Source organism: Colobus angolensis, unplaced genomic scaffold, assembly GCF_000951035.1.
Source record: "Colobus angolensis palliatus isolate OR3802 unplaced genomic scaffold, Cang.pa_1.0 Scaffold265, whole genome shotgun sequence".
In the NCBI taxonomy this organism is placed as follows: domain Eukaryota; kingdom Metazoa; phylum Chordata; class Mammalia; order Primates; family Cercopithecidae; genus Colobus; species Colobus angolensis.
In genome coordinates this window covers 129,110-144,320 of record NW_012115877.1, presented here as the reverse complement: position 1 = coordinate 144,320, position 15,211 = coordinate 129,110, and the positions used below count along the sequence as shown (strand labels likewise).

Genomic DNA, 15,211 nt, shown 5'->3' with positions numbered 1-15,211 from the left:
CAGAAATCACCGGTCTTCTGTGTCCTTCGCGCTGGGAGTTGGAGACTGGAGCTGTTCCTATTCGGCCATCTTGCTCCGCCCCCCCGTTATTTTTATTTTATTACAAAAACTGAGGCTCTTAGGGGCAAGGACTAAATCATATTCATCTCTGTTTCTCACAACATAGCTTAGCACAGGACTTGGGCATCAGGAAAACAATGTATAAATAATTATTGATTGGTAGATTTATTTTGTAGGCCTTTAGTTTATATATTTTCTTGATAGTTATTCAACTTCTATTAAATTATATCATAATAATGCCTCAGGCAGCAAAATTAAGTGATCTCCAATATATCTATACCAACATTCTAAAGCAGGGTGTGGCAATCACTCTCTGTGAAACCTTGGGCAAGTCACAGTCCCTCTCTTGGGCTTGGTTTCCTTATTTTTAAAACCATGGAGGTGTAATACATGATTTCTAAGCTCTTTTTAGTTCTAACATTCCAATGAGGCTAATTTATAGAGTTTTATTTATTTATTTTTAAATATCATTAGCACAAGAATATTTTACAGGAGCAAGATATGGAACAATAATTACAATGTTAACAAGATGCAATCCCCAGAGTTCAAACTAGATCTGTTATCTTTCTTTCTTTTCCTTCCTTCCTTCCTTCCTTCCTTCCTTCCTTCCTTCCTTCCTTCCTTCCTTTCTTCCTTCCTTTCTTTTGTTTTTAAACTTGATTCACGCCAGCTCTCTGTTTTTGGTCACCAAGTTCAATTTTGAATGTTAGTCAAACATCAAATGTATAAACTGAGTCAAATCAAGATAAAATATGAAGACAAAATAAGATTAACCAAACCTCACTCTGTCAAACAAATTGATTTCCCTTTTTCATTGTTAACTTTATGTTCCAACAATGAGGAATTATTTATTTCTGTATTTTCCTACCAATGCAGTCCCAAATAAGGCTGTAGGCATTAGAGTTGGGCATCCTCGATTTTAAATGTCAGCCGCACCATTAACTATTTGACTTTGGGTGAATTACTTGATCTTTCAAATTTTTTGCTTCCCCACCAGGAATTGAAGCTAAAAATTCTTACTTTGCAAGATTGTTATGAGAATGAAGAGAAAATATACATGAAAACTCTTAGTACAATATATGGAACTTAGGTGTACAAGACATCTTGATGGCAATCTATGTCATGCGTAATTGGTATTAGTAAAGAACAGGTTTTTGTTTTTATATTTCACTCTTTTCTTTTTCTTTGAGACAGTGTCTCACTCTGTTACCCAGGCTGGAATTCAGTGGTGTGATCTTGGCTCACTACAGCATTTGCCTCCAGGGTTCAAGCAAATCTCCTAATTGAGCCTCTTGAGTAGCTGGGATTGCAGGCACCCACCACCACACTCAGCTAAATTTGTATTTTTAGTAGAGATGGGGTTTCACCATGTTGGTCAGGCTGGTTTCGACCTCCTGCCCTGAAATGATTCATCTGCCTAGGCCTCCCAAATTGCTGGGATTACAAGCATGAGCCACCATGCCACGCCTATATTGCACTCTTTTTATGTGCTTCTAATACTTCATTTCATTTATCTGTAGTTACTTTTGCAGTTTGGATAAGAGAATGGTTAAAGAACATGAAATAACCTCCTCCCCTTGATATCCTTATCTCCATTCAGCCTACCAATTCAGTCTGAAAAGCTACATGAGAAAAAGATGTTAGGAGGGATGTTTAGCTGTGGCTCAAAATGAAATAGAAACATGAGAGCAAAGTGTAAGCATTTAAAATAATTTGTATGAGCTGGCTCCCAGCACACGCAGGCTCTTCATCCCTATGCATACAAACTGAATTATCAATATCTAATAATAGATGCTGATTCATGGACACATTTCATCTTAGTCATATATAAATAAGCCCTGGGTGAGACAACTATTTCCATGAGAACTGGAACTTTCTCTCATCTAAATTTCTGAACTTTCTACCATTTGTCTTCCTAATCATTTCTTGATTTGACTCAGTTTATAAATGTGATATTTAACACTCAAACTGAACTTAGTGACCAAAGACAGAGACTTGGCATGAATTAGTTTTAAAAATAAGAAAGAGAGAGGGGGAGAGAGAGAGAGATGAAAGAAGAAAAGGAAGGGGGGAAAAGGAAGGGAAGAAGAAAGGAAAGTCACAAAGTCACTTAAAAAAGTAAGTCATAAAGCTGTAGAAAGAAACCAATTAACGAGAGCTCCCCACACAGTAACTTTAAGCCCAAGCTCAAAGTTGCCCTGAACCAGCAAAATGGTAGTAATTATTTTAATGAGAACTCAGATTGTTTTCAGTGTTCCAGGACTGGGTTCTGCCCTGTTTCTGTTTCCTCTCTGGCCCTGAATCTGTTGCTAATAGACATGCTGACAACTGGATTTGCTGATAATTATGAAACAAAGTGCTGCTACTGTAGAGAAAAGAGAACTAGTCTGGGAGCTAAAAGACCCAAGATTTAGTCTACGCTTTTGCACTCATTTCCTGGAATGTGACACAAATTATTAGTCCTTTCTGGACCTCCATTTCCTTTTCTGCCAAATAAGGGACTTTCTAATTCTGCCATGCAGTGGCTGAAAAACAGAATATCAGACTTTTTTTAGCAAACTCCATGCACTCTGATGCAAGTGTGTGTGGGGGGTGGAAACAGTAAGGTACAGAAGTCTTGGGGTAGAGGAGTGAGGGCTACAGAATGTTCAGATTTCAAAGAAGCAAAGATTAAAGAATGATCTGTTTTAAACCTGCTAACACTGCGGCCAGGCCCTTTTATTCATCCTCTGCTTATCTGGATCCATGTAGACCATAAGAAACAGTACCCTGGCCGGGGGAGAGCTAAGGAGGAAAGAACAGGGAACAGAACAAAGTTTATTCAAACTGAGAAGTAAGAAACGTCTGTCCTCTCCCTCTTCTCTTGCCAGAAAGTTCTATTGAAACTGGCTTCAGAACACTAATAAAAAAGTAAGTTGCAAATCAAAGTGCACATTACAATTTCATTTTTTATATAAGTAATCGGAAGAAAACACCTCAGAATAATAATAGTTGATACCTCAGAGCAAAAATAATTTGTGTGCTTTTATAAAGTTTCCAATTTTTTTTCACAATAACCCCCTTATGAACTCCTCACTCCACTCTTGATCCCCAAATCCCATTCATCATAGAGATCCTAGAATATCTTTTTCTAAAAGTATATATCAGGTCATGTGAATCTCTTGCTTAGAAGCCACCAGTTGATGCCTATCACACTTATAACTACAAGCCAAACTTTACTGCAGTCAAGACTCTCCATGATTATTTGTCATAAGACTACCTCTAGGAACTTATTCCCTATCACCCTTTCTTCCTGGCCCAGTCTACTTCAGCTATTCTTTAAATTCCTGAAGCCCACTCCCACCTCAAAGACCTTGTACTTACTCTTCTGCTTCCTGGTATGTTCTTCCTGCAAGTTTTCACATGATTAATTTATTGTTATTCTCATTCTCAATTTCAAAGTGACATAAGCAAAGAGGCTTTCCTTGATTCCCTTGTTTACATGAGTCCCTCACAGAAACCTGTACTCTTCCTGCATACCATTTGAATAATATGTCATTGCAATCAAACATACTTTTTTCTTTTTGCTATTTCACACTGATCTGCAAGCTCCTTGAGGATAGGGACTATGTCCCTCTTGCTCACCACTTAGCACTGGGGAGTGTTTAACACCATTCATGAAACATATTAGGTGCTCAAGGTTAGTTGAATGAATGATTGAGTCAGTCAACATATATTACATTTGTAAGAAAGAAACAAAGACAGAGGGCACATTTACTTGATAATTCCACCTCTATAGTACATCCTTGGTGGTGTGTGTCCCCAGCACAAATAACCATTTCCAAAAAGAAACTTGTTCTAGAAAACACACTTTATGCCTTAATAGTGTGAGTGTTAGATTTTTGTGCATACCCGGTGTCTAGGTCCTCTGAAAACTTGCTGATGAATTCATAAATACTAAATACCTATTTTGCCTCATAGATCAGCTCCTTACCCAGGAATAATGTTCTAAGCTTTCATTAGAAAGCAGAAACTTCCTTCAGTTTCTAACAAAGTGCATAAATTAGCTAGGAAGGACTTAGTTAAGAACACTGTGGTCTAGTCTCATCTATTATTTTCTGTTATGGTAAATGACAAAGAGGTTGCAATGCCAGTAAGTTGGTTTCAGAAGAACTACGACATCATACTATTTACTTACACTTTACACTCAAAGTCACACTTAAAAGAACAATATTTGAATTTGATAATAAAGGTCATGGAATCAACTTAAATGCCTATAAATGATAGGCTGGATAAAGAAAATGTGGTACATATACACCATGGAATACTATGCATCCATAAAAAGAATGAGATCATGTCCTTTGCAGGGACTTGGATGGAGCTGGAGTCCATTATCCTTAGTACACTAATGCAGGAACAGAAAACCAAATACGACATGTTCTCACTCATAAGTGAGAGCTAAATGATGACAAGACATGGACACATAGAGGGGAACAACACACAATAGGGCCTGTCAGGAAAAAAATAACTAATGAGTACTAGGCTTAATACCTGGGTGATAAAATAATCGGTACAACAAACCCCATGACACAAGTTTACTTATTTAACAAACCTGCATATGTACCCCTGAACTTAAAATAAATGCTTAAAAATGTCTCTTATGAAAGTATCTGTCTGATGGACAATGTAACCATTAATATTTACACACTTAAGGGAAGGGAAATATATATTTGAGAGGTCTGGAGCCAACAAGAGTAAGAATCACAATCAACTGTCACTATGGATAACAAGGATATTATGACCCATAACAGCTACAGCTTAATCTGATTTCTGCAAATTACACTTGCCTCTATTAAGGATAAAGCGACATACAAATGGCCAACAAGCATATGAAAAAGTGCTCAACATCACTAATCATCAGATAAATGCCAATTAAAACCATAATGAGATATCCTCTTACATGGGTCAGAAGGGCTATCATTAAAAAGACAAAAAGAAAACCAAATATTGGCAAAGATGTGGAGAAAAAGGGAACTCTCATACACTGCTGGTAGGAATGTAAATTAGTACAACCTTCATGAAAACAGTATCAAGTTTTCTCAAAGAATTAACAATAGAAATTCCATTTAATCCAGCAATCCCTCTACTGAGTATCCACCAAAAAGAAAAGAAATGCTAAAATGACGTCTGCACTCATATTTATCACAACACTATTAACAATAGCAAAGACATAGGACCAACTGATGATTGGATAAAATGTGGTACACACACACACATATACACACACACACAGCAATACTATTCAGCCTTAAAAAAGAATTATATCACGTTTTTCTGCAACAACATGGATGAAAATGGAGGCCATCACCTTAAGTGAAACAACTCAGATACAGAAAAATACCACGTTTTCACTTATAAGTGGAAGCTACACAATGTGTACACATGGACATAGAATGTGGAATAATAGAAAATGGAGACTCAGAAGGGTGGGACAGAGATGGATGATGAGAAATTACTTAATGGATTCAATGTACATTATCTGGCTGTTGGATACCCTAAAAGACGAGACTTCACCACTGTGCAATCTATTTATGAAACAAAATCACACTTGTACCCTATAAATGTATACAAAAACTTTTCTTAAAAAAGAACAGAAGCAATTCCTTTTTTTGGAGGCTTTCCAAACAAGAAACGCTTTTCCGAAAAGGAAAGGCAGGGTTTGTCAGCAAAAATACCTAGTAGGTAATGTTTTTCTTTCACAACACTCTCCTCTGTTCTTGTAATTGAGGGACTTCCATTTTTAATATAGGTCAGCACTCTCAGAGTTATAGGGAGGTTGCTATTTGAGGAACGGATCATAGGGCAGGGTTGCTGGGATGGGGAGGGTTGCTGGGAAACTGTCTCTCATGTTCCTAAGGTCCTGTTATTAATCTAATTAATTTATCTATTAACTTATCTAATTAATAGATTAATTTATTAATCTAAATTAATTAAATTAAACTAAATTAATCTAAATTAATAAATAAATTAATTTATTAAGCTAAATTAATAAATAAATTAAGTTATTAATCTAAATTAATTTATTAATTAATGTGGTGAAAAACACTCTGGTAGTTATATTTAAAGTTTAATCTTGCTTTATACTCACAATAGATTTCAAGATAAAGAACTGGAGTTCAGGGACAGTAAGTGACATGCCTATTGTCACACAGAAAATAATTGGTAAAGCTAGAGTATAAAATTAAGCTTGCTAACTTTAAAAAGATCCTATGGTACCATGAAAATTACTCTGTTAAAGAGGCTTCCAGTGGCCCTAAAACAAGCAGACATTGAGAGCCCCATTTGAGTATTACTCTGGTGCATTGCTGTCCTTAAATAAAGAATGAATATAGATGCTTGTTGTACATAGGAAGTAAAAGAGGTAAGTATGGACCCTTCTCTATCTGTCTTCAGAAGAAAAAAAAATAGATATGCTGATTTTTCAATATCAACGTGTATAACAAATTGGTCCTTTGGACAATACTGATTATAGCATTTCTTTTACATTTTATAATGGTTAATTCTCTGTGTCCACTTGACCGGGCCAAGCATTGCCCAGATTCAACATTATTTTGAGGTGTGTCTGTGAGGGTGTTTCTGAGTGGTATTAGCATTTGAACCAATGGACTCAGCAAAGTTGATTGCTCTCCCCAATATATATATTAGTGGGGAGCATCCAATCCATTGATGACCTGAATAGTATAAAAGACGAAGGAAGGAAGGAGGAATTAACTCCTTTTGTTTCCTGTCTGCCTGCTTGAAGTGTAACATTCTTCTCCTGCTCTTGAACTGAAAATTAAACCATCAGCTCTCCTGGTTCTCAGGGCTTAGGACTTGGACTGAATCATGCCACTTGCTTTCTTGGGTCTCCAGCTTGTAGATGGCAGATTATGAGATTATGAGCCTTCTCAGTCTCTATAATTGTGTGAGCCATTACCTCATAATAAATTTCTTCCGAGAGGAGCTCAGCCTGCACTGCGCCACGATGTCCGGGGAGTCAGCCAGGAGCCTGGGGAAGGGAAGCGTGCCCCCGGGGGCCTGTCCCGGAGGGCTCGATCGGCGTCTACAGCATGAGGTTCTGCCTGTTTGCTGAGAGGACGCATCTGGTCCTGAAGGCCAAGGGAATCAGGCATGAAGTCATCAGTATCAACCTGAAAAATAAGCCTGAGTGGTTCTTTAAGAAGAATCCCTTTGGTCTGGTGCCAGTTCTGGAAAACAGTCAGGATCAGCTGATCTATGAGTCTCCCATCACCTGTGAGTACCTGGATGAAGCATACCCAGGGAAGAAGCTGTTGCTGGATGACCCCTATGAGAAAGCTTGCCAGAAGATGATCTTAGAGTTGTTTTCTAAGGTGGCATCCTTAGTAGGAAGCTTTATTAGAAGCCAAAATAAAGAAGACTATGCTGGCCTAAAAGAAGAATTTCGTAAAGAATTTATTTATTTATTTATTTATTTATTTTTCTCCCTAGGACCCTTCCTTGGATTGTTTTATTTTTTATTTTTATTTTTTATTATACTTTAAGTTCTAGGGTACATGTGCATAACGTGCAGGTTTGTTACATATGTATACTTGTGCCATGTTGATGTGCTGCACCCGTCAACTCATCAGCACCCATCAATTCGTCATTTATATCAGGTATAACTCCCAATGCAATCCCTCCCCCGTCCCTCACCATGATAGGCCCCGATGTGTGATGTTCCCCTTCCTGAGTCCAAGTGATGTCATTGTTCAGTTCCCACCTATGAGTGAGAACATGCGGTGTTTGGTTTTCTGTTCTTGTGATAGTTTGCTGAGAATGATGGTTTCCAGCTGCATCCATGTCCCTACAGAGGACGCAAACTCATCCTTTTTTATGGCTGCATAATATTCCATGGTGTATATGTGCCACATTTTCTTAATCCAGTCTGTCACAGATGGACATTTGGGTTGATTCCAAGACTTTGCTATTGTGAATGGTGCCGCAATAAACATACGTGTGCATGTGTCTTTATAGCAGCATGATTTATAATCCTTTGGGTATATACCCATTAGTGGGATGGCTGGGTCATATGGTACATCTAGTTCTAGATCCTTGAGGAATCGCCATACTGTTTTCCATAATGGTTGAACTAGTTTACAATCCCACCAACAAGAATTTACCTAGCTAGAAGAGGTTCTGACTAATAAGAAGATGATGTTCTTTGGTGGCAATTCTATCTGTATGATTGATTACCTCATCTGGCCCTGGTTTGAACGGCTGGAAGCAATGAAGTTATATGAGTGTGTAGACCACACTCCAAAACTTAAACTGTGGATGGCAGCCATGAAGGAAGATCTCACAGTCTCAGCCCTGCTCACTAGTGAGAAGGACTGGCAAGGTTTCCTAGAGTTTTACTTACAGAACTGTCCTGAGGCCTGTGACTATGGGCTCTGAAGGGGGCAGGAGTCAGCAATAAAACTATGTCTGATGTTTTCCTTCACTAAATAAATAAATAAATAAATAAATAAATAAATAAATGTCTTCCTATGTAAATCTTCCTATCGAGGTAGGAGGCAGGACTTTGGTCCAGAGGTAGGACTCAGACACTAGACCAAATTGAGGACTAGCTAAAACAGGAACAAGGTGGAGGTAACTTTGCATAAGATAAGCCCACCAGTGTGCCATGTTAGTTTACCGTTGCTGTGACAACACCTGGGCGTTACTGTGATGGCAACACTCAGGAGTCTCTATACTTTTCCATTCAATGACTCAATGACCCAAAAGTTACTACCTTTTCCCTAGACATTTCTGCATTAATCACACCTTAATCTACATGTAATTAAAAGTGGGCATAAATATAAACATAAAACTTTCCTGAGCTGTTACTATAAACACACTGCCTGTGGGGTAGCCCTGCTCTGCAGAAGTCACAGAGCAGTAACACTGCTGGAACTGTACCACCACCAGGAGCTGTAACACTGCTGCTTCAATAAAGTTGTTTTCTTCTACCTCTCTCTTGTCCCTGAATTCTTTCCTGAGCAAAACCAAGAATCCTCGAGGGCTCAGCCCTATTTTGGGGCTACCCTGCCGTGCATCACTATTGGTTCTGCTCCTCTGGAGAACTCTGACTGCTATATATTCTATGACCAACTTTCATGTAAAATGCATGCTACAACTCCCTCTATGTTTGCCAGAAAAGTTCAATTGTTGACTAGTACAGAAGGAGGCTTTATGTTCATAGTGTTTGAATTACAATATGAATTCCACAGTGCCATGGAACACAAGTTTAACATGTTATTTTGTTTTTAAATTCCCCTGTAGTAATGTTAGTTTTGATATAACACCTGCCCATATGAAAGAAATTCCTGAATGGGGGTGATTTACAATTAATTGTAGGTCAGCATTACATCACCTATGAGTGCCATCTAAAGATACATTTTTCTTACCTCTGTTAGTCAAAGTGGTTCTTAACTCTGGCTGTGCATTTAGAATTGCATGGTGAAATGATTTTTTTTTTTTTTTAAATGAGGCTTAAAATTCTCCACCCAAGTATTTGATTTAAATTGCCTTGGGTATAGACTGAGGATGCATTTATCTTTAATTGATTTAAATATTAAATAATATAAAACTAATCATTTTAATATGTACAATTCAGTGGCATTTAGTGTATTTATAATGTCGCACACCCATCACTTCTATCAAGTTCCAAAATATTTTCATTACCGCAAATGAAAACCCAATCATTAAGCAGTCACACTGCATTCCTTCCTCTCCACAATCCTAGCAACCACCACTTTGCTTTCTGTCTCTATGGATTTACCTATTCTGGATATTTTATATAAATGGAATTAAACAATATGTGACCTTTGGTGTCTGGATGCATTTATTCAGCATAATGTTTTTGATATCCATCTACGTTGTAGCATTTATCATCCCTTAATTACATTTTATGTTCAAATGATATTTTATTGTACAGATATACCACAATTAGTTTACCTATTCATCAGTTGACAGACATTTGGATTGTGCATGTGCAGTTATGGACATTAATGTTGTTTGAGAACACCTGTTTCCCATTTTTGGGATATGTATCTAAAATTATAATCACTGGGTCATATAGAATTCTATATTAAACTTTTGAGGAACAGCAAGATTATTTTTCAAAGTGGTTGCACCATTTTACATTACTACCAGCAATCTATGAGGGTCTCAAGTTCTCCACATTCTGCACAACACTTGCTATTTTCCTTTCTAAAAAAAATATAGTCACCCCAGTGGGTATAAAGTGATTTCTCATTGTGGTTTTAGTTTGCATTTCTTTGATGGCTAATGACTTTGAACAACATTTCGTGTGCTTAGTGACCATTTATGTCTTCTTTTGTGAAGTGTCTATTCAGATGTTTTGACCATTTTTTGACTGGGTTGTTTCTTTATTATTGAATTGTAAAAGTGCTTTATATATACTAGATAAAATCTCTTATCAGATATAATCTACAACCTCTTTATCCCATTCTGTAGATGTTTTTCACTTTCTTGATAGTGCTATTTGATTCACAAAAGTTTTTAATTTTGATTAAGTCCAATTTATCTATTTTAATTTCATTTTGTGTGTTTTAGGCATCATATAAAGACTCCATTGCTAAAACCAAATTCATGGGAGTTTATCTTACGTTTTCTTCTAGTAGAACTTAATTCTTATATTTAAGTCTTTAATCAATTTCAAGCTAAATTTTGTATATCAAGCTAAATTTTGTGTATTGTAAATTTTGTATATATTTTGTATATTTTGTGTGCCACTATCACACTGTTTTGATTACTATAGAGTTGTAGTCAGTTTGAACTATAAACTCTCCAAATTTGTTGTTCTTCCTTCAGATTGTGTTGGCTATTTGTGGATCTATGTAATTCCATACGAATTTCAGAATCATATTTTCCTATTTCTGTGAAAAATATTTAGGATTTTGATTAGGATCGCAATTAATCAGTAGGTTGGTTTGGAGAGTATTATCACCTTTCTCATATTAATTCTTCCAATTCGTGAACATGGGATGCCTTTTCCAAAGTGGCTGCACAATTTTACTTCCCTAACAGCAATCTACGAGGGTTTTAATTTCTCCAAATCCTACTCAACACTTGTTATTTTAGGTCTTCTTTAATTTATTCTAGCAATGTTTTCTAGTTTTCAGTGTACAAGCCTTGCAGATCATTGATTGAGTTTATTACTAGATATTTTTTTAATGATAGTGTAAGAGGTATTATTTTTTATTTCATTTTTAGATTGTTCATTGCTGTTGTGTAGAATTGCAACTGATTTTGTCATGTTGATCTTGTACCCTAAAATATTGCTTGTTTGTTAGCTCTAGTCAGTTTCCTTGTGGATTCTTCAAGGTTTTTTATATGTAAGATCAATACATATAAAATGTTCTTTATATGTAAGAATAAATATAATTTTACTTAATCCTTTCTAATATGGATGTATTTTATTTATTTTCTTTCCTAATTTCTCTCACTAGAACCTCAAATACAATGCCAAACAGAAATGGTGAAAGCAGGCATACTTGCCTTGTTTCTGATCTTTTTAACTATTAATATAATGTTAGGTTTTTTTTTTTTTTGACGGAATCTCGCTCTGTCACCCAGGCTGGAGTGCAGTGGTGCAATCTAGGTTCACTGCAAGCTCTGCCTCCCTGGGTTCACATCATTCTCCTGCCTCAGCCTCCCAAGTAGCTGGGACTACAGGCACCCGCCACCATGCCCGGCTAATTTTTTTTGTATTTTTACTAGAGATGGGGTTTCACTGTGTTAGCCAGGTTGGTCTCGATGTCCTGACCTCATGATCTACCCACCTCGGCCTCCCAAAGTGCTGGGATTGCAGACATGAGCCACCGCACCTGGCCTGTTTTGTGTGTGTGTGTGTGTGTGTGTGTGTGTGTGTGTATACACATATATATGTATACCCTTTTTCACGTTGAGGAACTACCAGTGTAGTCCTAATTGTTGAGTGTTTTTATCATGAAAGAGTGTTGGGTTTTCACAATGCTTTTTCTTACTCTGTTATGATCATGTTTTGTTTTCCCCTTCATTCTGTTAATGTGGTGTATCACATCAATTGATTTTCATATGCTGAACAAATCTTGCATTCCTTGAATAAATTTGACTGGTCAGGCTGTATAATTATTTGAAAATGTTAGCAGATTCAATTCATTAGAATTTGGTTGAAGATTTTTGCATTTATTGCAAAGGAACCAAAGGATATTTGTCTATAATTTTCCTGTGATTTCTGTATATGTTTTTTTGTGTTTTTTTTTGTTTTTTTTAATCCACATAATGATGACCTCATAGAATGAGTTAGGAAGTGTTTTTTGCACTTTTGTTTATTGGAAGGGCTTGAGAAGTATTAGTGTTCATTAAAAACTTGATAGAATTCACAAGTAAAGGTATCTGGTCTTGTTTCTTTTTTCCCTTCCTTCTCCTTTCCTTCTCCCTGCCTTCTCCTTCCCTTCTCCTTCCCTTCTCCTTCCCTTCTCCTTCCCTTCTCCTTCCCTTATCCTTTCCTTTCCTTTCCTTTCCTTTCCTTTCCTTTCTTTTCCTTTCCAGAATTTTTGATTAATGATTTTATTTCTTTACTTATTATAGGGCTGTTATGTTCTATTTCTTCCTGAGTTAGTTTTGATAGTTTGTATGTTTCTAAACATTTGTTTTATCTGCGTTATCAAATTCATTGGTGTACAAGTGCTCATAGTATAGTATTCTCTTAAAATCATATTTTTTTCTCAAAAAATTGTATTTCTGTGTCTTTTTTGTGGACTATTTGACTGCCTTTTTATTTTTGCCTTGCATTTTTGTTTGTTTGTTTGTTTGTTTTGTTTTATTCTGATTTTTGTAGTACTTACCCTGGGGATTATAAATAACATTTTAATCTTGTAACACTGAATTTTAAAATAATACTAGCTTGGTTTCAATAGTATAGGAGAGACTTATCTTTGACATAATCAGAAAAATATGAAAGAAAATTGAGAAGGATATACTTTCCTGAATTCATGATTCAATTTACTTTTTTCTGAGGTTGTGTCACACCTATTTTACATTTTTGATAATACTTATATAATTTCTTCTATAACCTACCTCTAGCACCAGTGTAGCATCTCTATGTCTTATTAAACAGTACCAGTTGAGAGGATCTGTAGATAATTCCTTTTGTTCTCTGGGACCAAAGTACACTGCAGTTGGGGGTGGGGAGTACTGTCTCTCACTGTCACCAAGAAATCATGAACAGGATTATGCAAGTCCCATCCTACCTACGGTTTAAGTGTCAGACTCAGTATGTTGTCTATTGTAGTTTACTCAGGTTATAAGACAGCAAGTACTATTATAAGTAACTAATGAGATGTAATGAAAATAAGCAATATTGATAGTACCAGTTTGCAAGGGAGCTTATTTTTGTTAAATTATGACTTGATTGGTTCATTTTTCTGTTAGGAATTTTATCTGGAAAAAAGGCGTTTGTATCTCTGAACATATGTAACCAAGAATACTCCTAAGATTTATTTGAGCTTTTTCATCTTCAATGTTTTAAAAGGTATCCAGATCCAAATGCTTCAAAATCAATGCATCATTGTAAATTTTCTTATCAACACATTGCATTAATAAAAGGACAAGAGGTTTCATTTATGAAGTGTCTGATATATTCCAGACTCTTTTCATATATCATTTAATTTACTTCATGTAACACTTTTGAATGAAGGGTCGAAAAATGGTTAAGCGGGCAAGGCTGTGGAGAAATAGGAATGCTTTTACACTGTTGGTAAGAGTATAAATCAGTTTAACTATTGTGGAAGAAGGTGTGGCGATTCTTCAAGGATCTAAAACCAGAAATAACATTTGACCCAGCAATCCCATTACTGGGTATATACCCAAAGGATTATAAATCATTCTACTGTAAAGATACATGCACTCGTACGTTTATTGCTGCACTATTTACAATAGCAAAGACTTGGAACCAACCCAAATGCCCATCAATGATAGACTGAATAAAGAAAATGTGGCATATATACATCAGGGAATAATATGCAGCCATAAAAAATAATGAGTTCATGTCCTTTCAGGGACATGGGTGAAGCTGGAAACCATCATTCTCAACAAACTAACACAGGAACAAAACCAAACACAGAATGTTCTTCCTCCTAAGTGGGAGTTGAACAATGAGAACACATAGACACAGGGAGGGGAATATCACATACCAGGGCCTGTCATGGGGTCGGGGGTAAGTGGAAGGAGAGCAGTAGGACAAATACCTAATGCATGCGGGGCTTAAAACCTAAACGATGGGTTAATAGGTGCAGCAAACCACTGTGGCACATGTATACATGTGTAACACACCTGCATATTCTGCACAAGTATCCCAGAACATAAAGTAAAATTAAAAAGAAAAAAAAAAGCGTCCACTACACACGCTTTGGAGGGACACGATAGAAAAAAGTCAAGCTAAATAAACTATGAAGTGTTCCAAAAAATATCTACAATTCCTTATCGAGTCTATTCCCTCTACATACTGGAATCCATCCTCTGGATCAGAGTTTTGTTGTATTTTGAGCTTACAGTTAGTAATATGATTAAATATTATATCCAGTCTCTAGCTCATCATTAATAACCCATTTTGATTCTGTTATTTGTTATTTCCAGCTTTTCTGAATTTCATGAATTTCAGCTTATTAATATTTAAAAATATTCAGTCTTTATAGTTTCTTTTTCATTTTATTTTAACTATAGTTTTAGTTTTTGCTCTTTTGCTGTTTATTGTTATGATTTGATTGCTATTTTCCAAATATTTGAGTTGAATGCTGGGCTATTATTTCAAATACTCCCTTTCCCTGGCAAATATATATTCACGATATATGTCTCTTTGGAAAACCTTTTCCGAGAATATGAAAAACTTGAGATGTGCACACTGTGATTTTTCAGATGTAAATGTTTCTGAGTTTCCAGTAACACCACCACTTCATTAACAAAATGAGACTGGGCGGAGCAAGATGGCCGAATAGGAAAAGCTCCAGTCTCCAACTCCCAGCACGAAGGACACAGAAGACTGGTGATTTCTGCATTTTCAACTGAGGTACTGGGGTCATCTCACTAGTGAGTGCCAGACAATCGGTGCTGGTCAGCTGTTGCAGCC

At 36.4% G+C, this 15,211-nt stretch overlaps 1 pseudogene across 1 annotated transcript; it reads left to right on the top strand.

Moving 5' to 3' along the window:
* The first annotated feature begins 7,040 nt into the window (after positions 1-7,040).
* LOC105515605 lies at positions 7,041-8,544 on the top strand (annotated as a pseudogene). Its single transcript, XR_001002357.1, has 2 exons — positions 7,041-7,506; positions 8,210-8,544. The product of XR_001002357.1 is annotated as a glutathione S-transferase omega-1-like (transcript).
* The last annotated feature ends 6,667 nt before the right edge of the window (positions 8,545-15,211 follow it).